We start from the raw sequence: 23,705 nt of genomic DNA, 5'->3' as shown, positions 1-23,705 counted from the left end.
AAATAAAGAGATTAGAAAGTGCCATGGAAATGAAGGAAAGTGTAATGAAGGGGGTAGCCATCTATTTGCATGACAGCAAATTCTGCCATACTGGCTGATCAGTGCTATGAAGAATCATAACTATGTAGCTGTGCTAAATAAAGTATTGCTGGAGTCATTCAAATGCACTTAATATTTTTAAAAGCATTTTCACATCCATTTACTGTCTAAGACCCTTCAAAAAATTCCAAATGTGTGTACTTCAATTTAATTTATGTTCAATCTACCAGTCTGTATTTTCACGTTAAATTAATGTTACCTTTAAATACATACTTGATTTCATTTCTGGCTAACACAGAGTAACTGGAGGCAAAATTACTATCCCAGTATAACAACTACAAAACGGGACAAAATGTACGATGTATCTATTAGGACTCTAGGTAGGGCAGATCTTTGAAAGAAGGGAAACACATGAGACGCACCCCAGGTTCCTGTGTCTTTCTGCCTGGAACACTTTCACTATCACAGAGCAGGGACAGGGAGCTCAGGCAGAGCCACAGTGTCACTGAGCTGAGTGGGTGAACATCAGAGTTGGGACTATGTGAGTGGCTGGAATTTGTTAGGAAGAGGAGCTGTACAGAGGAGAAGGTGCTCTGGAAATCTGCATGGGTGTCTCCATGGTCCTGAGCTGAGGACATTGTTGCACTTGTGCAGGGCAAGACTGTGAGACTGGCTGACAGCCCCTGCTCCAGGGCTGATAGCTGAAGGGAAATACCAGAGGACAGGCAGTGCAGGAGATGCCACTGATTATGATCAGGCAGGATGACAAGGCCTTGAATATCTTAGGCATTTAGCTGATACTTCAGAAAGGCCATATTTAGGAACAACCACGAGACAATAAAGTAAGGGCCACAGACTGAGACTAAGCTGTAAGCTGAAATATATCCTCTTTAACAAACTCCACAAGATCAAGGGGGTTCTGACAGTACTTTAACTGCTAGCTGGGTCAGAACTCAACACCCTTTGCAAAGAGACAGTATAATGCAGATAATTTAGTCCAAGCCCATGAAGCACGTCTGAGTGAGGAATGTAGCTGGTGATAGCAGTCTGGGCTTGAACAAGGAAGTGACCTCATGTGAAGTTTTGATCCACAGGAAGAAAGTATATGAAGGGTAGTGGCATGACAGAGGTTGGAATCCTCATGAGGAAGGCAGCTTATCGGAGAGGCGGCCTACTCCAGCTTTTCTGGATTGAAGGAGACTGAAAAGACATGACAACCAGGTGCAACATGTGACCTGCATTGGACCATTTTATAGAGCACATTATTGGGAAGTCAAAGAAACTTGAGTGGTGCTTCGGGGTGACATATGTATGGCAATTCTTGCAATCTTCTGCAAATTTAAATTTTTTTCGAAATAAAACAAGATAAAAATAAAGACAGAAAACTGGATATTTTTTTAAAAAATAAAACCACACCCTTTTTGATAGTATCAGGTCTGATCCCAAACTGTGAAAAGTAAATGATGCCACTTCTCCAGTTTACTTCCTGTGCTATGTCATTGCATCGTAAAATAGCATAATGTACTATGAGCATTTATTCTCAGTGAGCATGAATTTTAACCTTAGGTCTTAGAAATACATCAGTGTTGTACAGATATAAATATTTGTTTTAAATAATTGGTAAATAAAACCAACAATTTATTTGGGGCCAGAATTCAGAAGCCAATAAATTTGTAACTAAATGAAGGCACATTTAATGACCAGCCAGGGGAAAAATGCACAAGTATCTCTCTAAAACACAGTCAGTTGACACCCAGGTGTTTGTTGATGCGTTGTAAGCAAAGCTGGCAAATGCCAGGGAGACTTTTCTTAGAGGTTTCTAATCCTTTGGAAGATGTTGCCAAAACTTGACTCAAGTTACTGGCAGGAAGAATTAGCTCTCGGAAACTACTTGTTGCCACTCCAAGAGCCATTTTAGGTTACTAGCGCTCATCCAGAAGATTCTCCTAAAGTGACCCATGAGATTCATGGAGCCCTATGATACTCTTTCTGAGCATTTGTGCAGCTTTCTTCTGCACAGAAGACCTCCCTGTGGAGGCAGGTGGTGGCATGTATGTGCATGAGCAGGGGCATTTTACGTTATGAAGATACAACATGATTTGATTAGAATCACTGAGGAATAATACGACTTTGCCGGCACCTATCAGAAGCTCTGTGCCGGGGGTGGTGGCTCACACCTGTAATCCTAGCACTCTGGAAGGTGGAGGCAAGGGGATTGCTTGAGCTCAGGAGTTCGAGACTAGCCTGAGCAACAGTGAATCTCCATCTCTACTACTAAAAATAGAAAAATTAGCCGGGCTTCATGGCACACGCCTGTAGTCCCAGCTACCTGGGAGGCTGAGGCAGGAGGATTGCTTGAGCCCAGGAGCTTGAGGTTGCAGTGAGCTTTAATGACACCACTGTACTCTACCCAGGGCAACAGAGCAAAACTCTGCCTCAGGGAAAAAAAAAAAAAAAAAAGCAGCTCTATATCCAGGACCCTCAGTCTTCCTGTGTTGATTTCTTTACCTTTGTGTGCTGAAATCTATCACACTGTTCAAAAAATTGTATGCAACCTTCCGCTAATATTATTGAAAGGGCAATGTAACTATGAAAAATCTCTGTAGAAACAGAAGACATTTTGATTAAATTACCTAAAAAGAGTGAGTGGAAAGTAGAGTCAATAAATGCTGCTAAAAAGTCTAAATTCAATGCTTTTGAACCCGTACAGTATTTTGATTTTCAACTCAGTATTTATACCACAAATTCTTAAAATAATTATAAATTTTAATTGGTGAATCTGTATGTATTTCATGTTTATCATGAAAACAATACTTATGTTTATGAAAGTAAACCTTTATAACATGAAATTAACCAATGAAATCCCAATTATGCTAATGGTCTTCAAGTTATCCTTTGATTATTTTAACTTTAGGAACAATAAATTGTATTACTCATTTATCACTACTTCATGACATATTTACATGATCATTTTTGCCTTTATATATACATTTTTCTTTTATATAAAAACAGTCCAAATTTAAATTATTTTCAAGTAAAGAGTTTGGGTACAGGGTTCTACTTGTCTTCTAAATTATTCCAATTATGTGTTTGCCTAGAATTCTATGATTTCTCTATGCTAAATCAAAAGTGTATATGTATCATATAAATAATACACATATTCTAGGCCCTACAGCTTGTGACTGTAGGGAAGATAGCATTTGCTTTTAATACCCAAAGTGTGATGGAATATATCCCCATTGGATTGACTGCCTTCAAACAGCATCCTCAAAGTGTCTCCCAATTTTTCTGAGATTCCCTCTCGGGGAGTTCCCTAAATCAGCTTCAGATGAATTCACCATGCAGTGTCCTCCTTGTTCTCTGCCTCTTCTACTTCAATTTTCACTTGTTCACTTCTGCTTTCTACAGAGCTGCTTATAGAGGCTTCGTTGCTGTGTATACCGATCACGAGAGCATCAATGTGAAGGCCAAAGTCATTGTTTAATTGCTTCCAAACTTCTAATTCTCAGGATTCCTGAGCAATTTATTCACCATGGTTCCATGTGAAGTATGCAGAATGACTTCTTTACTGTATGTCCCACCGTATTACCTAAGCCCAAAGGAGCTTTACTTGTGCCCCAGACTTGAAGATATCATCAGATTCTGCCTCAATCTCTCTGTCCATAGAAGTTCTGAAATAATCCCCAAGAATAGGTTGGGGATAGATGACATCATCCACTACATCCTCTTCCCCCCCTCTCCTAGTGCCCTGACTCTAGTCAAAGTTCCTCTATCCTTTTCCAGTTGCAGAACAAGACCTTCCATGTTTTCCATTGGATCAAACTGATACTGGTGACTGAGGGCACCATGGGTGTTCTTTACACTAGTAGCTTCTAGCCTCACTAGAGTAGTTATACTGATTAGCTAATCAATTCCAATGCAACTAGCTAACAAAAATGCCTCATTACAAAATATTTTCCAAGACTGATTTAGGTTTACACAATTTTGGAAACAACTCTAATTTGTCATTCCTGGAGAAAATGTAATGCCATGACAATAGAGCCATAAAGAATGTATGATTTCTATATTACTATGCAGGATTATATTTCAATAGGAGTCATGAAAGTAAAACGGGTAATGAGTACGATAAGTTTATATCTCATTTCATTCTAAGAATCTCCTATGGCCCTGCCATACTTCCTTCCTATTTGCTTGGAAAAGACTAGCATTAATGAAGGAAAGGACCCTGATGCCTCTGAGCTCCATGTCCATTCTAGATGGCAGCTGTTCTCATATTTTGAGGATCATGGTATTATGCAAGTCTCTACCATGTGTGAATCACAGCGCCTATTCAGGACCTGCTTCTGCAGAGTTAGAGCAGAGCCGACCTCCCAGCTCACTCCCTGCACCTAAATTTCCCTTTGAATATCAAATTACACCACTGGAAGCTTCTGGTTACATCAGAAATATTTCCAGTTCACAGGGAAAAGAGCAGTCATGGCTGATTCTGGCAACTTAATATCATAAAGTTGTAGAGGAGCAGAGAATGGATTTCTACTAAAGACTAATGAATTCAAATTTATTCCTGAAAATATCTGCATTGGCTGAGCACTTCTTTTTGAATAATTTATTTACTTAGTGGATAACAATTATTATGTTGCTACTATATACCAGGTGCTGTGTGAGATAGGGATAAATATAACTAGGGTAAAAACAAATCTGAAGTTACCAGTTTTAGAAATTTCATGGCAACAATGTGAAAGATTTCCGGAAAGGAAAGATGTGGTTAAAGAGATACCACTACCTGGTGGTGATGAAGGCAAAGATGAAACATAAGAGATAGAGGAGAATAGATTTGAGAGATATTTCAAAGAAAGGGTTGACACAATCTATTGGGATGAAGGAGGTGGAGAAATATACAATGGCTCCTAGGATTTTCACTTCCTGAGTAGATGGTGGTGTCTTTTCTTGAAATAGTGCTTTAGAAGGTGAAGCAGTTTTCTGTAATTATTGTTATTAAGGCAATTAAAAAACATATAATAGAAGATTAATTATAAGTATTCTGAGGACAAATAACTTTCTAGTTGTGTGTGTGTGTGTGTGTGTGTGTGTGTGTATGTGTAAATGTGAGTGGCAGAAACAGTGGCCTAATTTCTTGTTGTTTAATGTCAGTTTATGGAGATAGCTTAAGCATTTGTCTAAAGCTCAGTAAAGTCCCAGCTGCTTAGGGAATATTTTCCTGGTAGTATTAAACTGAAAGCAGTGAGCAGTAAGTCATATGGATCTACCAGGAAATAAGCCTCAAACTAGGTAAACGACATAGTATGACATCTTGCTTGTGCTGCCTGTGTTGACCATAGGACTAGGCAGGCATATCTAAAGATTATATGGAGAGGAACAGATGTGTAGAGAGTGAGGCACGTCATGGCCACATTTTGTATTTATCACAATATATAAGTGAGATAGTTCTCTAAACTTAACCTCTAAGTATTTATGTCTAGAGTTTCAAGTAAAACTGAAAGAGTATATCTACTAAACATTCTGGAGAGTATTGAGAACGCATGTGTAACTCAGAGCAAGGGTGTAAGGAATTTATTCACCTCAGCAGAGAACACAGCTCTGTCCTGGATTGCTTTTGGCATTTGCCGATTGTGCCAGTAGCTGTGCAGTGAGGTGGGAATTCGGCTGTAGAAGACCTCCACTGGCACAGACATCAGTTCTCTTTAGACTGGAAGGAGACACCTTGGCACATGCCGGCAGCCACCACACACAGTATGGGCAATGGCATAGTAACTTGGATGGGCATAAGCAAGCGTCACACCATTGCTACTGCTCACTGCAAGAAGTCTGAGCCCATGAGGGAAAAATGGCCAATACTGCAGGATGGTTGAGAAGAGATTGTTAATGATCACATGTGATACGCTTTTCTGATGATTTTTTGACATTTGGGGTGAGATTTGTGGCTTTGTGTAGTTTTTATAGATACGTTTTCACTTATGACATTGCTAAGTACAAGAAGCCATATGAAATTGTGAATACTTGGCACAGTCACATTCTCTGGAAAGTATTGAGCTAGTTTGTGATTGTAGCCACAGAAGAAAATGGAAATGATGCTTTTCACAAGTGCATCATGACTATCAGACTTGCTGACATTTCTTCTAATACTCTGAAATAGCGGGAATTCACAACTGTGTCATATTCGTTCATGTGTACGAGTAGATGACACTACTATTATTTTTCCTGTGTGTCAAATTCTGGTTTTCTTGATTTATGTGCACACGACTATCAAAAGAATGTTCTAATTTATGAGTCACTTTTAGAAATTTCGATGGCCATAGATACTTTTAAAATGGTCAGAATTTTCTTCCCTGAGCAAATCTTTGGCTAGGGAGGAAGCCCCCCAAACCAAAAGCAAACAAAGCAAACAAACCAACCAACTCTTAGTTTATTGTGCCCTAGTGAAGCATAAACAGGCTTGACTACCTGTCTGGATTTCCTGCTTTGGCGAAGTCACATCATTATGACTTCTCATTGCTTTGGACATGAGGATATACTGGTGTCAAAGACCCAGCCAGCAGTCTGGAAAAGATTCTTGTTTACTGTTATGAAAGATATCAATTTCCTCTGAGCCAGAATTTTAAATCCTTTTCTTTTCAAGAAGTTTTGTCACAAATTCAAGCATAACAAAAATTTTTTGTGTGTATGTCCAAAGAAGTTTGCCACATTTTAAAATGTTTGACTAAACTTTAAGAGGAAGTTTCACTTTTTTTTTGAGAGAATAGGAAAGCCCATTCACAGAAGAAGCTGACAGGGAGAAGAGCATTATGGGCTTACTTGGCGGATATTTTGGTCCAATGAATAAGGCAAATCTTCTGATTTAAGGCCCTGCCATTGCCTGTGAATGCTTTTGAAAACAAGGAGTTCTTTTGGCCTTTTTTATTCAGCAAGAGGAAGATGGGGGCTGAGGAACATACACACTTAAAAATTCAAGAAGTGCTTCTAGAGCCTGGAGTTGAGAATGACAGTCTTGTTGTTTTATCCATTGGCAGAAATCTTTGGATATATCAAAGTACTGAAAAACTATTTGAAAGTTACCACCACTCTGATGACCTTAACATTGAAATATGGATTTATTTTATTTTCTTGCTGAAATAGACAAGATCAGTGATGCAGTACTTGCCAAAGATGACCTTATTGACTGGGGAAAATGATGTGACTGGAATTTGTTTATCCAAAGGGTCTTGGAAAATGTTTTGTTTCTTTTCTTCACACAATTCCATCTTTGAGTGGCAAAGAGAGTGATGGTTATTCTAATTCTATATAATATGGCAATGTCATCTTATTCAGGGTGCTAGGTTTTTTATTACTTCTTGCCCCAAACAACAAAAAAGTAAAAAATCTATTGGGCATCCAGGATATGTTCTCTTTGGTATGTCAAAGAAAACAAAAGAGAATTAATTTTCTTTTTATTTGCACAATGCAATTTATTTGCATTTTATTTCAGAAAGTAGCCTTTAGTTTTTACCTTAATAATGAGAATGACAATTATTTATTCACAATTTTTTAAATATTTTACTTACATGAAAAATAAGTTCATAATGAAATAAAATAACATTTATGCAAAATATATGTATATGTGCTCATGTTCATATTTTTAATGAAGGGATTCTGGCTTTCATAGATTTTACAGAGGAAACTAGTGACCCTCACAAAAACGAAAAACCCTACTCTACTAAATGATCCCTAAAATATTTCTAGCTTTAATATTTTGTGATTTTGTTTCAGAATATGGACTCAAAATCAAACTTTAAAAGGAACTTAATCTTTATTTGGTCTAACACCAATACAAATATTTAAGTATTGTTATTGATTTGCTAGGGCTACCATAAAAAAAGCATAGACAACAACAGAAATTTATTTTTTTACAGTTTTGGAGGCTAGAAGTCCAAGATCAACGTCTCAGTGGGTTTGATTTTATTCAGAGTCTTCTCTACTTGGTTTGCAGATGGTGACCTTCTCACTGTGTCCTCACATGGTCTTTCCTCTGTTCATCTGCACCCTGTTTCTACATGTTGAAATTGCCTCTTCTATAATGACAAAAGTCAAACTAGATAAAGGCCCACCCTAACGACCACATTTTAACTTAATCATCTCTTCAAAGACCTTATCTTGAAAAATAGTCACATTTTGAGATTCTGAGGGTAAGGACTTCAACATATCAATTTGGGGAGGACACAAGTTAGCCCATAACAGGTATTTTCTCAGTGTAAGGTGGGGATGGCTTTGGTGAAGCGGGGAACTGTTAATAGTTGAGGTCAGTCTACAATCATGGATTTCCTGGACAGAAAAAAGAGAAGTTTAGGCATGATATCAACAAGGATGCAGAGAAGTAAGATGAAGTCCAAGAAGGTTACAGAAGTAAAGAAAATAGAGACTTTCAAGAAGGAAGTTTTAATTAGCCACATAAAATGATGAGAAGTCAGGTAAGCTAAGTGTAACAATTGTCCACTTTCTGAGAAAAGTCATAATAAAAAACACACACATAAAAACAGTCAAAAAATAATTTCAAAACAATCCAGTTTCCCCTTCATTCGTCTACTGTTATGGAGGGAATCAATAACCACACCTAAATTTCTCAACTTTCTCACTTTCTGTCTTATCCACTTCTCTCAGTGTATCTGCTCTTTTTGCACTTCTTAGAAAAATTCTCTCAAGTTTCTTTTACGATCTTTAGCTCTTTTTTTTTTTATCCTACACTCCTAGCCCTTTCTTCCTGACTCTACATCAGAAAATCTAGCAAGAGAAAACTCTCTTTAAAAGAAAAGTAAGAGAAACATAGACATTAAAACCAGAAACCTTTGGTTGGGAGGGAGAAAGCCTGATACTACTCACTAATTAATTGTTTTGGATTTGTCATATGAGGAACAAGGATTATGGAAAATTGAGATTTGTTATTGATTGTCCTAAGAATGCTTTTAGGTAATGGGCGGGGAGGCTACATTAGAGGGGCAGAGTCATGTTGGAACTGAGGTGGTGAAAAAGAAGAGCAAAAATTACTCTTTTCAGATGACCACTCATAAGGAGTGCATGAATAGAGCAATCCCCAGAGGAAAGCCACAGGGACATGCAGGGTGCACATTTTTCATGCTTAGAAACATTTGAGCAGATTTACATTCTGAAGAAGAGAGTCCCTTGAAAAGGAGAGGATGGGCATTTGGGCAGGAAAGAGAAGACTTGATGAACCATTATCTCTGAGAAGGAGCAAGGTGAGGTATAGCTAACCTGAGAAAGTCCGACACATAGACACTTTCTTAAGCAGCACATTGAGGCACTTACTTCCTGATAGATGGCATTTTTCAGAGAAGTAGGAAGAAAGGTTACTCCAGATGGAATAGGAATAGAAATCTTAGGAAGAGTGGTGAATATCTGGAATATTTGGGGACACCAATGGAAGAGGGAATGAAAGTTTTGGCTCCAAATAATTTTAGTTCTGAAAGTAGAAAGGAAATGACTCCAAGAATTGTTATGTGGTGCTATAATTAGCAGAAAGTGATAGTCAAGAACTATGAAGAAGATGAATGGCCTTTTCCTCATGAAGATCTGTTTTAATGGACAGTTCCTTAAATTAAAACTATTTCAGTCTGCAAAGTAAGGAGATATCTTATGGCTCAGGAGAAATTTCTCCCCCTTTCCTTAGTTAAAAAACTACCAAATGTAGTAATGTTAGCTGCTGTAACAATTGTGGGATTGTCTCATTTCCGTCAAGTGTAGGCAAATGGAGGATGTGTGCTGTATTTTATTTTTATGGTCTTACTTTCAGGCAGTGTCAGCTGTTTTTAGATTGACAATAAAAATCCTTATTGCTGGGAGAATTATATTCCAGAAGTTTCTTTTCTCAGCTTTTCCATTTTTTGTGGAACTGTTTGGCAGAGAGAGAGAATGAGAATGAATTTGAACAGCTCCACTAAAGCTTAAGCATCCAATGTCTTAAGTGGAGAGTGGGACACAGCCTGCAGATGCAAACAAATTAGTGGTTCTTTTTATTGATTTCCCAGTATGCAGGAAATATGGCTATAGAGTTATTTGTTTTAATAACTACTTCTTATATTAATGTTATTCTGTAAAATTCTCAAGTACATGGATGGGATTTTTTGAAATACTATTTCTCTACTTTTTGGCATGAAGAATAGTGCTAGATACATAAATACATAAGTCTTTACCCGCTTTTAGGCTTTTAGGAATCTTAAGCAGAACATTTAATTATTACTGTGCTGCATCATTTTTCCATCAATTGATCCATCTGTCAGCACTTGTTTATTGAACACCCACTGTATACCAGGTTATATGTGGGGGCTTGGAGATAATAGCCATGAAGGCATAAATCTGGTTCCTGTTTTCATGGTGTTTATAATCCAGCCACCATTTCCTCCACAGGTTGGCTATACATCGTAGTATATTTGTGCACTCAGATTTAATATGTTCAGTTAACTCTGGGGAGGAAATCAAAAGGGACCTCTATCTATCACCGAATAACCATCACCATGTCCTGGGTGAAGAAATAGGACTGTAATCATTGAAATGACTACATTGATAACATTGCACACTATGAGAAAGGTGCTGTTCTTGGCACATATACATTGATCCTTTCATAAACACTTTGAGGTAGATTTTACCATTCCTGTTTTACAAATGAATTAAATTGCTCGAAGTAATCCCCCATGGTAAAGAGATTTCACCCCCAAAACTTTGACTTCAGACACCATGTTCTTTACTGCTTCATTATATATAACTGTGCCATATTGAACTCATAAAATTATAGAATTTAAAATTTGCAAGTAACAGGAGTGAATGGTTCTCAACTAGGAGAGATTTTGTCCTCCAGGGGACATTTGGCAATGTTTGGAGACATTGCAGATCATCAAATGGAAGGGATGCTACTGAATCTAAAGGGTAGAGGCCACGGATGCTGCTAAACTTCCCCCAAGGCACAGGATGACCCCTCGGCAAAGAATTACATGGTTCAAAATGTAAATAGTGCCAAGGTTGAGAAATCCTGCCTGAGAAAGGGCAACTTGGAGACTAGAGAGGTAAGGTGACCTTCTCAAGTCATTAGATCAGGGCTCCTGATTCCCAATCAAGTTCCCCCGTCTCTCTATTGCTGGTTTTGTTGCACCACAATGAATCTCAGGGTTACTGGATGCTGAGTTTGTGACAAATGTTTATTGAGCACTGTGCTTCATTTAAAGTAGGAAGAGGGCTGAGCTAGTGAAAGTTCATACTCTGTCACCTACAGTTCTATATTCTTTTTCTATTTCCTTTTGGTCATCTATCTGTAATTCTCTCTTAACATAAACGCTTTCCTCTTACCTCTAGCTGCCTAGTGCCCTGTAAGTGTGCCGTCCTTCTTCTATAGTACCCCCTAATCCAAAATTCATCTTGAGTATCTTTCATCAAAATTGTCTCAGTGAAGTCAGCTAAATATTAGGAAGAAATCTGAGGAATCATAATTAACTTGAAATATTTGGTAACCACACCACATACTGCCCGCTTAACCTTTCCTGGAAAGTTTATTTAAACTTAATGATTATTTGAATTAGTATGAAGGATACATTGTAGGTGGGAAGCCTCCCTGTTTTCCCTTGAATCGTATTATGTGATTGTTTCATCCATAGGCAGCGTTTGCTTTGGAACTGAGCACTGGTTGTCTCTAGTTCTCTCTTGCCTGAGGGATGAACCACCCTCTGCTTTTCCCTACCAGGAAACAAATCTGCAGTCACCTTGATTTTGGACTTCCAAGCCTTCAGAACTGTGAGAAATAAATGTCTGTTGTTTAAGCTACCCAGTCTATCACATTTTATTACAGCAACCCGTGCTGGCTAATACATGACCCAAAAATTTTATTCACCTCGAGGAATATCTAGAGGAATTGGAAGTCCCAGGACTTCCCTGGTTTATGGATTTCTTGAAGGACTTTTAAGACTCATCTGCTCTACTGATGAGTCACAAATGATTTATTTTAGTTCTCAACCTGTTTATTCTCTTCCTGTGGCTAATTAGGTGAACATTAGCCTGCCCCTCTGCTTCCCCAGGCTAAATGCCCAACTGAGGCACAACCTGGGCAGAAAAACCCTTGGTATTGACACCTCTTTCACTGAGCTCAGTACATCAAAGAGTTAAATCTTGTGACATCTGGGCAAAATTTGAGTAATTGGGTCATCAAGGGAAAAACTGAGAAGACAGAGATTTGCTTTTAATACCTCTCTTGCCCCAATAATTCCTAAATATAGGATGCTATTGCTATTACTTTATTTTAGTTTTGTTTAATTAAATTTGTTTTATTTAATTATAAATCTCAACTTATTAATATAGGTAACTGTCATATTATTATGCTTACATATCATCTAACTTCTCACAGGTAAAAATCTTGGAGGGAATATGACATTAATATACTATTTTTCTTTTAAAACTCAGTATCTACATGTGGAACTCAGACTACAAGTCAGAAAAATCATTTGTGTTCTGCAATCCTGAAATGGAGGTAGAGATGGCTTTCAGATAAGAAGGGACTGTCCACAAAAGGAAAAAAAGTGAACCCAATAAACATTAGGAAGCTGAATTTCTGCTTCAGGTGCTTAATATATATTTATCATTGAATAAGATGCATAATTGGTAGACCTAATACTTTTTATACTCCTTTTAATCCTAAAATATTTCAAGTACAGTCTAACAAAGTGCTATATTTTATTGTGAGTTTGAGCAAATTAGTCTTGGGCCTCAATTTCTTCATCTTTAAAGAGTTTGTACAAGATGAAACAAGGGTTGCCTCCAGAAAAAATATTATAAGTTCTGGTATTCTAAGACTTTTTTTTTAATTAAAAACTTAGACAATGTATTACATTACTTGTGGTTCCTTTACTGACAATTGACTGTGTGGGATTTTACTAACATAATAGGCATAGGCATAGAGTGAACTCTGTAATCATCATACAAAAATGTAAAGTTGGATTAGTGTACATCTTTAGGATTTATGTCATGGCTATTTTGCTCTGTTTTTCAACTGGTCTTTCCTAGCTGTTCTTCTAATGGAAAAGTATTATTAGATCAGTGTAATCCTACATATTAATGCATATAAATGGAAGGAAAACTCAATCCTTTCTACCATTCCTTAGATACTGTTTGTGGTAGCATGGTAATAGGAGCTTTAGCACTAGTTCTTTTGTTAACCAATGTGAGACTTAGAATGGGTCATTTCACTTCTCTGCCTCTTGATTCCATGTACTGAATACGATATCTGGTTTCTTTTTATTTTTTACTTTATCTGTTCAGAAAAATAAATATATGCTCATTGTAGAAAATGAAAATAACATCAAAAGTTATAATAAAGGAAAAGGAAAAATAAAGCAAAATTTCACCACCCAGGGACAACACACACACACAAATACACACATATGCACACATAAACACAGACAATGCTGCTGTGACTTTATCTTTACATTCTTATTCCAATCTCTGCTTAGAATAATCTCCTAAGAATGGAATTGTTGGGTCAAAGGATACTTAATAGTTAACATTTTGACTCATAGTGTCATGTCCTCCACAAAGGTGTTAATCTTCTGCACACCATCAGCTCTGCTTTAGAGTACCTGTTTTCCTACATCCTCGACTATGCTAAATACTGGCAATATATTCATCTTCATAGAACTGCTTATGACAATTAATATCTTACCATTAATGGTTATTGAACATATTTGATGTTATAAGATAACATTTTGAAAATATAAGATAATATATTTATGACAATTGTTATTTTTAACTTCTGCTGAAAATAAAACTAACCTTCGATTATTGTGGTTGGAATAAAATTTCTTTTTTGTTTCTTTGTAGATTGCTTTCAAAGGCATATGTACTAGCAGTTTTACCCTTTCCAGGGATTCAAAAATGCATTTGCTTTCTTCTGTATATGGCACATAAGTTCAAGGTCTTTTCCAAAATGTATTTGCACATTGCTTCATGGTGTCATAGCACCACATGATTAGGTTGTGTTCCTGTAGAGATAATGCCATACAATCTGTACCCTGATCTGTGGAAAAGCCAGATATAGCTTGTTTGAGTACCTTTCTTTTATTTGTTAGTCTATAAAAGCATTAAATAAAATGTTCATTTCAGCTTTAACAATATCTAATTAGTGACATTTCCTTCACCAAAGTTTCTATCTTTTTTATTGGCTCTAGTCAAACTGTTTTATATGTCCTACAGAGTGTCTCATTTTTTAATTTCTTTTAAACTTCATTATCTTTTTGATGACACAGTAATTTTCTTTCCATCTTTTATCTCCCTTTAGCTGACATCTTCACTTTGTCTTTCTTTACAACTATGCAAGCTCTTATCCATTTGTTTTGGTAACTTTTAATGGAAAATTCAATTTCTATGAAGTATATGCTAGTATTTTTAGAAGTACTTAATTAAGTTCTCGAAAGGTTAGGTGAGCAGATTAAACAAAAAATGTATAAATGTGCCAAGACGGCTTCTTCACGGAAATCCACCAGGGAGGATTTGAGGTGAATAGTGACAAATTGTATTAAACTGATATCCTATTTTTTATTAATGTCTTCCCCAGAAAGATTCACAGAATTTGTTATATGTTCTTTAAATTTTAAGATTCAGAAATACTCATGCATATTGAAGTAAAGCAGGCAGGATAAGTAATCAGAAAAAAAGAGAAACAAATATTGAAAATGGTAGTCAGAATTCAGAACTCATGACAGTATATTGGCTTTCTGAACAATAATTAAGCAACTTTAAAAATGATTTTCAGAATTTTGAGGCCCATCAAAGACATATTTGATCTGCATAATTAGTTGTTCAGATTCATTAAGCGCCTTGCTGTTGTGGAAAGCATATTGGATCGGGAGCTAGGAAAATACTGTAAGTCATCTCTTATCTGTATTATTTCTCCAGAGCTGCAGTTCTGTGATAGTCATCTTTTCCCTGTTTGACTTTACTGTTGCTTTCTAATCAGGGTTGTACCATTTTGATAAGAGAAGGTAATCAAACTTGTTGGTTATATTTGCAAATATAATTATATTTCTCCCAGAAACACACAATTCTTATTAAGTTTAAACTGCAAGAGACTAGAAAGGAGAGAAGGAATAGGTGCAGCATTTCCTTTGTTTGTGCTGCCACTATTTAATATATCCGGAAAGCCTCAAATCTTTTGGAATAAAGATAGTCACCTAACTAAACAAAGTGGGAGTGGAAAAAAATCATTAAAATCAGAAATAATTTGAAACCAAATGGGGAAATGTTTACTTAGCATTGCACCACCAATGATGAAATATGGGGGAGGAACTGTAGCATGATTGCTAAGAGCTCGGGTTCTGAAACTGGAAACACCAGGTTTTGAAACATGACTCCATTGAGTTTCTCTCTCTGAGCCCCGATGTCCTTACCTGTAAAATGCAGATAACAGTGACTATCTCATAATGTTATGGTGAGAATAAAATGAAATAGCACATATAAAGTGGTTAGCATGTGAGTAATACAAATAGTCATTCACTGATCACTAAGTGTCAGTCACTTTTTAAAGGCCTTTCCATGTACTAACTCAGTAAATGCTTAATTTATGTTAACTTTTCTTATCATGGGGGCTCCCAAACTTTCATCTGGATATATACACATATGTATAATATTTGCATGCATGCATGTACATGTATGTGTATATGTATATGTGTGAATCAAATGTATATATGTATATGTATGTGTGTATATATTTGTATCTACATGTATATCTGTAGAAAATTAAAAACAATGATGACTTGAAGTTTTCTAAAATAATGTTGAAGTCATTATACATTAGTTCCTTATTGTGTTCCTTTTCATATTTGAATATCTTTTTATAGTATTTAACAACTGTATAATGAAGTAGACCTGAAATAAGCATCTTTTAAAAGTTCCTGTATACCTACAATTTTTTCTATCTTATCAAATGCCCTCTTGATGTATTTTTAGGTCAAGGTCATAGTTCAAGATTTTATTTTCAAATCGAGATGTAGAAGTCTTCTTGAGAGGAAATCTAATGTTTATAAAAGTACTTAACTATATTTGTTATTTATATTCATTATTTCAATAATATTATCTCATTTAATCATATCATCTCTATGAACTAGACATTATTATTATTCATATTTTTAAGAGGAAAAACTGAGGCTTAGAAACCACAAATAGTTTGCCACAATATGAGATGGGCACATGATAAAGTCAGAATTTCAACCCAGAATTTTACATTTTAAATGTCATTATTTTTCTACTACCAATGCTACATTGGGATATCCCCAGAGCAGAGAATACTATACCCTGGAGCTACAGAAGCATGGTCTGCAGAAGTGTAATGCAGACAAATATTTTCTAGAGTCACTTGTATATCTTTAAATCATGGAAATTTTTATTCTATCCATAATATTTCTATGTTAATTTTAAATAAAAAAACCATTATTTTCTTTACCTATTGTTATGGGCTTCATTTTTCTCCCTCCCTACCCAGTTTGTAAGTGGAAGTACTAACCCCCAGGACCTCAGAATGTGACTATATTTGGAGCTAGGGTCTTTAAAAGGTAATTAAGGCTAACCACTCTTTGGGGTGGGCTCTAATCCAATCTGAGTGATGTCTTTACAAGGTGGGGAGATAGGACACAGACAGACATACAGAGAGAAGACCATGTGAAGGTACTGGAGAAAGGCAGCTATCTCCAAGGCAAGAAGAGAGGCCCTGAGAAGAAACTAACCCTCCCAAAGTCTTTATCTGAGACTTCTAGCCTCAGAATTGTGAGGAAATAAAATTCTATCGTGCCACCTTGTCTGTGCTACTTTGTCATGGTAGCCCTAGCAAACTAATATATCTACTACCTAGTAAAAATGATACTCAAGAAAGATGTGCTGTATTTATCATAGCTTCCTCTATCCTCTATTACACAATCATATTCTCGTAGGAGGTTGAGAAAGAAAGAACCATACCTGTTGCCTTCCTTGGAATCAAGACTTAGTGTGGAAACAAAAGGATAACAATATTTTGAGGTGGTATTCAAAATGCACATTAGGTTAACTATCTATACTAATTCACCATTGATAGCAATGAATTCTTGGCTTAGAAATTGAAAGTATTGTCATCAGGACTCTGAATTTATTCTTAAACAAATGGCTTGATGACTGCTAAAAGCTCAAGAGCATGTACCAGTTGCTGCTGTCACCCTCTTTAGACTAGACTGAAGCCAAGAAACCTAGGTGATAAGGAGGATGATGCAACATCCCTAGTGGAGAAAGGAGTCTTGTGCTATGTGTGGACCACCAGAGCATTTGTTCATTTAAGTTAAAAATAATTCATGCAAACATCTGAGCATTTATTTTAGTTACCAATAAGCAATCAGAACGCTTCATTAACTAAATTTTTATTTTTTTCTGGACTAATTGCAATGACCATGTATGCTGGCCTCCTATGTAGCTTGAGTATAATGGTGACATACAAAAGCAAATTTAGTAAATGGGAAGATTTTGAATATAAGAATATAACATGAAATTAAATAATATTCAGTGTTTTTAAAGTGAGTCAAATGTTAGAGCAACAAATATGAGAGCTATTCCATCTGAACATTTTAGTATGCATCTACAGAATGAATATAAATGTAAATTGGTCAGCACCTTTCATAATGGAGCGAAAAACCTAACTTTCCTGCAGACTTGGGAAATTATTCAGAATATAAATATAACAATTCATTTATTGACTTTGCATCCTAGGAAATATCAAGAAGAATTGTTTGATATGAATGTAGACCTCAGGCTTGCTAAAATCAATATTTATCTCTCAGGTCAATCAATTTATTGATGTTCACCTCAACGAGAAGTCAGTATGTGTGTAATATCACTGTGGACTAAATTTCAACATAGAAATGTTGTAATACTGAATTTAGTTTTGCTTTCCTGAAAATCTGTTTGTCCTTTCTGATTTTATATGGTCTATATCAGGTCCAAAAGAAAAGAGTTTTAGTCTTTTAAATGTTTTAAATGTTTGTTTCTCATACCACATAGCAAAAGCAAAAAAAATATTGCCTTTGTATTGTTTAAAATAGACAAAGTCCAAAGTAAACCCTCATCAACTTAATTTCTCATAGTGAAATTTCCAAGTGCATAGAAATTGCTTACAGCTATGAACTGTAATTACAGATTTTCCAAAGAAATGATGCCATGATTTTAAAATAAGTAAGTGCAAAGAACTGTGATAAGTAGAGGTAAAAACTCTTAAAATACTTCTTTTATATGGCAATCATCAACTGATTAATTGAGGTAATGTAGAAAGGCACACATCACATATGAATATAGAATTCAAGCTAATGTCACAAGCTAATGAAAAGGAGCAAATTTGCTATACATCTACTTCACACATTTGTTGTTTGAGCTAATCATTTCCACTTTGCAGCTAACATCTACCTTTATTAGAGAAACCTGTGCCTGTCTTTAAATCCATTTGATTTATTTTCCCAAATACTCTTAAATCACATATATTTTTCTCTTTACAGTAGAGAACCAAGTATATGGAATATTTTTATATACTCTCCTTGCAACTAATATGTATATTACTTAAACTACATGTGACCATATACATAATTGACATACTCATAATTTATTCATGAATTGGCTATTTATTTTTCTTTGCTATGGATAGTGGCCTCAGTTGAATTGTTAGCTGTAATGTACCTACCAAAATCTTGCCATTGCACTCTTTTCCATGAAATTACATTAGCTGCTAGAAAATTAAAATAAAAGGTTTATAAATGCAAAATCACTCTCAAGAGATCGTATATACTTGATATATCAGTATCATGGATGTCAAAGCCTTCAAGTGAGGTCAATGGATATGGCATTTCCTTTCATATTTCAAGTCACGAGGGAGTGAATACATCCACCAAGTAGAGTCAAGTTCTAATATTTCTCTTCTTTTTTCTGCTCTAACCTGTAACACCGAAACATGGCTATTGCCTTACTTCTTCCACCTTTTGCCTTTTGGCAATGGGATTGAAATAAAAGGAAATCAACCCCTTGACTTAACTATCTGACTCACATCCTGTTTGTTTATTGATTTTGGCCACTAGTTTAGCCTGAGCTTGCTTTCTTTTACTGTTCCTGCTTCACCTCTAATTCCAAACTAGTACAATCTCACCCCAGTTTTCTGGTAACTCTTCTCTTTGAGTGATTTAGCATTGATGTTTGCACTAGGCTTGTAGCCTAATTATAATTAACCTTCCCATAATATATTAGCAGGAAGAGCTAAGATCCTTTTCCTGACATTTCAGACATTATAGCAATATCTGCATGACATATTTTATACAAATTAACTATAATTAGTTTTCTTTTTTATTCTCATTGAAAGTTTATATATTTGGTTAATGTAGCTTCAGTTGTATCTTCTAACACAAACTTGTTTGATTAAATTTAGTTAAAATATGTAATGTTAATTTAAAGGGCTGCTTTAACTTTTTAAATAAAATTTACTATATTTTAGTTGATTAATTTGTTTTCTCATGGAAATAACCTTAGATTTTAGGCAAAGATTTTTGTTTTAAATCACAGAAATTCTGATAGATGTATTATTATGGTAATACATAATGAAGTAAAGCACTTAAAATATTAACTGGTTGAATTGACTAGGAAAAAACAAATTTTGGATTACAGTTTTTCAAAAATTAAGTAATATTTATGCTTTTGAAATTTTGCAGTTTTTACATTTCTGCTTAACCATCAGTTTTTCAGAGAGTACTTCCCTCACCCCCACATTGGAATTTTTATTTGTCTCATTTCCTTCTCTTGATCCCTGCTATTTTCCTTCAATGAACTTAACAAAATTTGTAATCATATATATTTTATTTGTTCTATATTTGTGTTCTGAACTAGTTTGTAAACTCAAAGAGCTCAGGAATCATGTATATTTTGTTCATCAGTGTAAATCCTGGGCATAGTAGAGCAGTAGAGTATCTAGTACATAGTGAGTGTTTAATACATTTGATGGAATTAAATAATAATGATAGTACAATAAAAGGAAGAAGAAGAAGGAGGAGGAGGAGGAGAAGGAGAAGGAGAAGAAGAAGAAGAAGAGCAGGAGAAGTAGGAGGAGGAAGAGGAGGAGGGAGGGGAAGGAGTGGAGGAGGCAGGGGGAGGGGAAAAGAAGGAGAAGATGGAGAAGGAGAAGGAAGGAAAGACAGAAGAAGGAGAAAGAGGAGGAGGAGGAGGAGACCAGGTGGAGAAGGAAGACAGCTGGAGGATGAGAACGATGGTGACTAACTTTATGAACTTGTATTAGGCACTAACTATTCAATCCTTACAGCAAACCTATCAGATAGGTCCTGTTGGAGATAAAGAGGCACAAAAGGTTAGGTAACCTGCTTATGGTCAGATCCCAAGTGTCAGAGCTGGATTTTGCATCCAAACAGTATGAGCTTCATCTAGCCAGTTGTGTCCTATTCTCAACAGAAAGACTATGTCATTTTCCCACACTGCTCATATCACTGGTGGCATCTTTTTCTAAGGCAGTTAGGGTGTGAAAGTAAGTTTACATAAAAGTCGTGGCATGATGTTGTGTGATTCAATAAACCGTAGATAGAAGCTGGATTTTTCAGGCACTAAATAGATTCACTTTATTATTTGAATGAATAGGTATTTTTAAGGAAACCTAGTTTCAGTGGCAGTGATTGTTCTTCCTGGGATCCATCTATCCTCTGGGTCTGAGAATTGTACCCTTACCTGCCCACCTATGTCAGGTGACATTCTACCTGAAGCCCTCCGAGGTTTTGAAATTCTTCTGTGAACCACTCATAGGATATAAAATTATTAAATCTATATATTAACTTAGTCCATAGGGTTGCTATGTGCTTTGGAAGTAAAGAAACAGGTCAGCTACCTTCAACTTTCTTCCTTTACAATAAACTGATTTGTGTCTTGACTTCTACTCAATTTGTTCTGTCTTTAAAGAGAAAGTGCTCCTGGCTTCCAAGGCTCATCCTTCTATCCTTAATTGAATTCATTCTTTATATTGATTGGATTCATTATTGTTCTCAGTTCCATACTTCTAGTCACCTAATTTATTATTCAATTTGTACCCTTTCTTTACATTCAACAGATTTTTGAAGTCAACAAACACTCATATTTCAAATGAAACAAAATAAAACAAAAACTCTTCCCCAGGCCCTGCTTCCCTACCAAATACCACCTCATCTCTCTTCTTAATTTTACTAAATTTTTTGAAAGACTGTTTTATACTGCTGTCTCCATTTCTTTACCACCCCCCCATTAAAATGTTTCTTTTTTCCTGAAAATCATATTGGACAGGAAATAAACTAAACTAAACTAAAATAAAATAAAATATTTCTTTATGGCTTCTGTTTTCCATACCTTATTGAAACTGCTGTTTCAGAGCTTATCAGTAACATGTTGTTTGCTATTTCTAGTCATTCTTCTTAGTCCTCATTTCCTCCAAGTTTTCTACTGTATTTGACAATTATTGACCACTCTTAATTCTTGAACCTGTTCCATTGATTCCCTCACATTGTTCTTTAGTTTTATCCTATTTCTCATATTCTGATCAAAGAGGTAAAAAAAGTTACATGTCGTTATTCTTGATTTCAAAGTGGATCCTTTTCAGTTTCACCATTGACCTTACCATCTTTCTTCTCACCTCTTGTATATCACTGTTTCTGGTTCCTTTGATTAACAGTTGCATATATAATCTTTCTCTATATTTTTGGACTAGGTCTTTTTATTGTTTAACACCTTTTTTTCCCTCAGAAATATCTTCCTCTGGCTTCTGAGCAGTAACTGGCAACTTTACATGTCTTCTCTGAAATTCTAATCCTAATCTCCAAGAATTTGCATGATATCTCAAAGCCAAATTGAACTCAACCCAGTAGCATTGGCATTTCATCTTTCCAGTCACCCATGCAAGGAAACTCAGTTATCTTCAAGTCTTTCATTGTCCTCATCCCTGCCATTGTTAAATCGCTGAATTCTATTTGTTCTACCTGCGTGGTGGTGCTTCATCAGTTTATCATATATTCTCATTGTTCCTCCTGTGGGAGAGGCAGTGACATTCTCTATCACCCAGAATACTGTAGTTTTCTAATCAGTATCTCTGTCTTCAGCTTTTAAATATACTACTCTACCTTTCACACGGGGTCCAGAATTAGGTTCTTAGAATGTAGGTAAGAGGATTGCACATCACTTTTTTTGTGTTTTTGTTGTTGTTGTTGTTGTTTTGATTTTTTAGAGACAATGTCTCGCTATTGCCCAGCCTAGAGTACAGTGGCCCCAGCTCATAGCTCAGTGCAACCTCAAGCTCCTGGGCTCAAGTGATCCTCCTACCTCAGCCTCCTGGGTAGCTAGGACTACAGGAGGTCTGTGCCCACATGCTCGGCTAATTTTCTTTTATTTTTTGTAGAGACAAGGTCTCCTATGTTGCCCAGGCTGGTCTCGAACTCCTGGCCTCAAGTGATACTCCCGCCTCAGTCTCCCAAAGTGCTGGGGTTATAGGCATGAGCCACGATGCCAGGTCCATATCACTTTTTTAATAAAAAAAAAAAAACGTAGAAGACTGCCTATAGCCTACAGAACACAATGAAAATTGTCTAAAATGGCCTTCATACGCTGCTATAACTGATCTCAGTCTGCTTGTTCAGACTACCTCCGAATGCTATTCTTTCCTTAAGCTTAACTTTTAGCCATTTTTCTCAGTGCACCATATACTCTTTTACAGCCTCACGCTCTTGGACTTGATTAATTGGAATATATTTTTCTTACTTTCTTTCCTGTCACTGAGAGCCTGTTAATCCTCAAAGGGTTAAATTAGTTTATTCCACCTTGCATTGATTGATATTGATTGTCTCCCTTTTTATTTTATAAATGCTTTTAAAGCAGAAATAATTTTATTCCTAATTGTATCCTTCACTTCCTCCCCTATCACATATATAACTCCCCCTCCTCATATATAGACAGTGTTTATCAAACATTTTTGGATTGTTACTATAAAGTCTCATAATTTCCCATGGAAATTAGTTTGGCACTTTAATGTCACACTTTTCATGCAGAAATTATTTTATATAGAACAAAATATAGTTTGGCAAAAAAGACAGTAATAGTTATAAAAAAGGGCTCTATTCAGTGATGCTCTTTTCAAGAGCTGTGTAAAGTGCCTGATATTCACATATATACTGGCCTTCACTTTTCAGGACTTGGTCACCAGGATTCTTCACTAAGGCCATTCCTTTCAAAATGTGCAGCCTCTAAGTGATAATTCTTGATGAACGTCCTTACTGGAACCACTGCAGCTTAGCTGGTGGTTGTCACTACTGCTGCTCCTTTGCTAGTCAGTAGTGGAAGAAGCAGAGAGAGTAGGTTGTTTGGGTAGGCAACCATGGGAGGAGTGTTAAATAAAATATTTACTGAATGTCAAAAAAGTGTTTACAAATAGAAAGCTAAAAAATGAAAACTCAAACTTGCTCATAAATCCAATGCAGCTGTTACTAATATAATAAAAATGCACACATATCACCTCAAAATATATGTTTATCCAAAATGCCTTTGAAACATTTAATATAACTTCTCAATAATTTTATTAAAATAATTAACAGAAACATTTGAAAATATACATAAAT

The sequence above is a fragment of the Lemur catta genome, chromosome 1, assembly GCF_020740605.2.
Source record: "Lemur catta isolate mLemCat1 chromosome 1, mLemCat1.pri, whole genome shotgun sequence".
NCBI lineage: Eukaryota > Metazoa > Chordata > Mammalia > Primates > Lemuridae > Lemur > Lemur catta.
Note: the sequence above shows the minus strand (reverse complement) of the source record.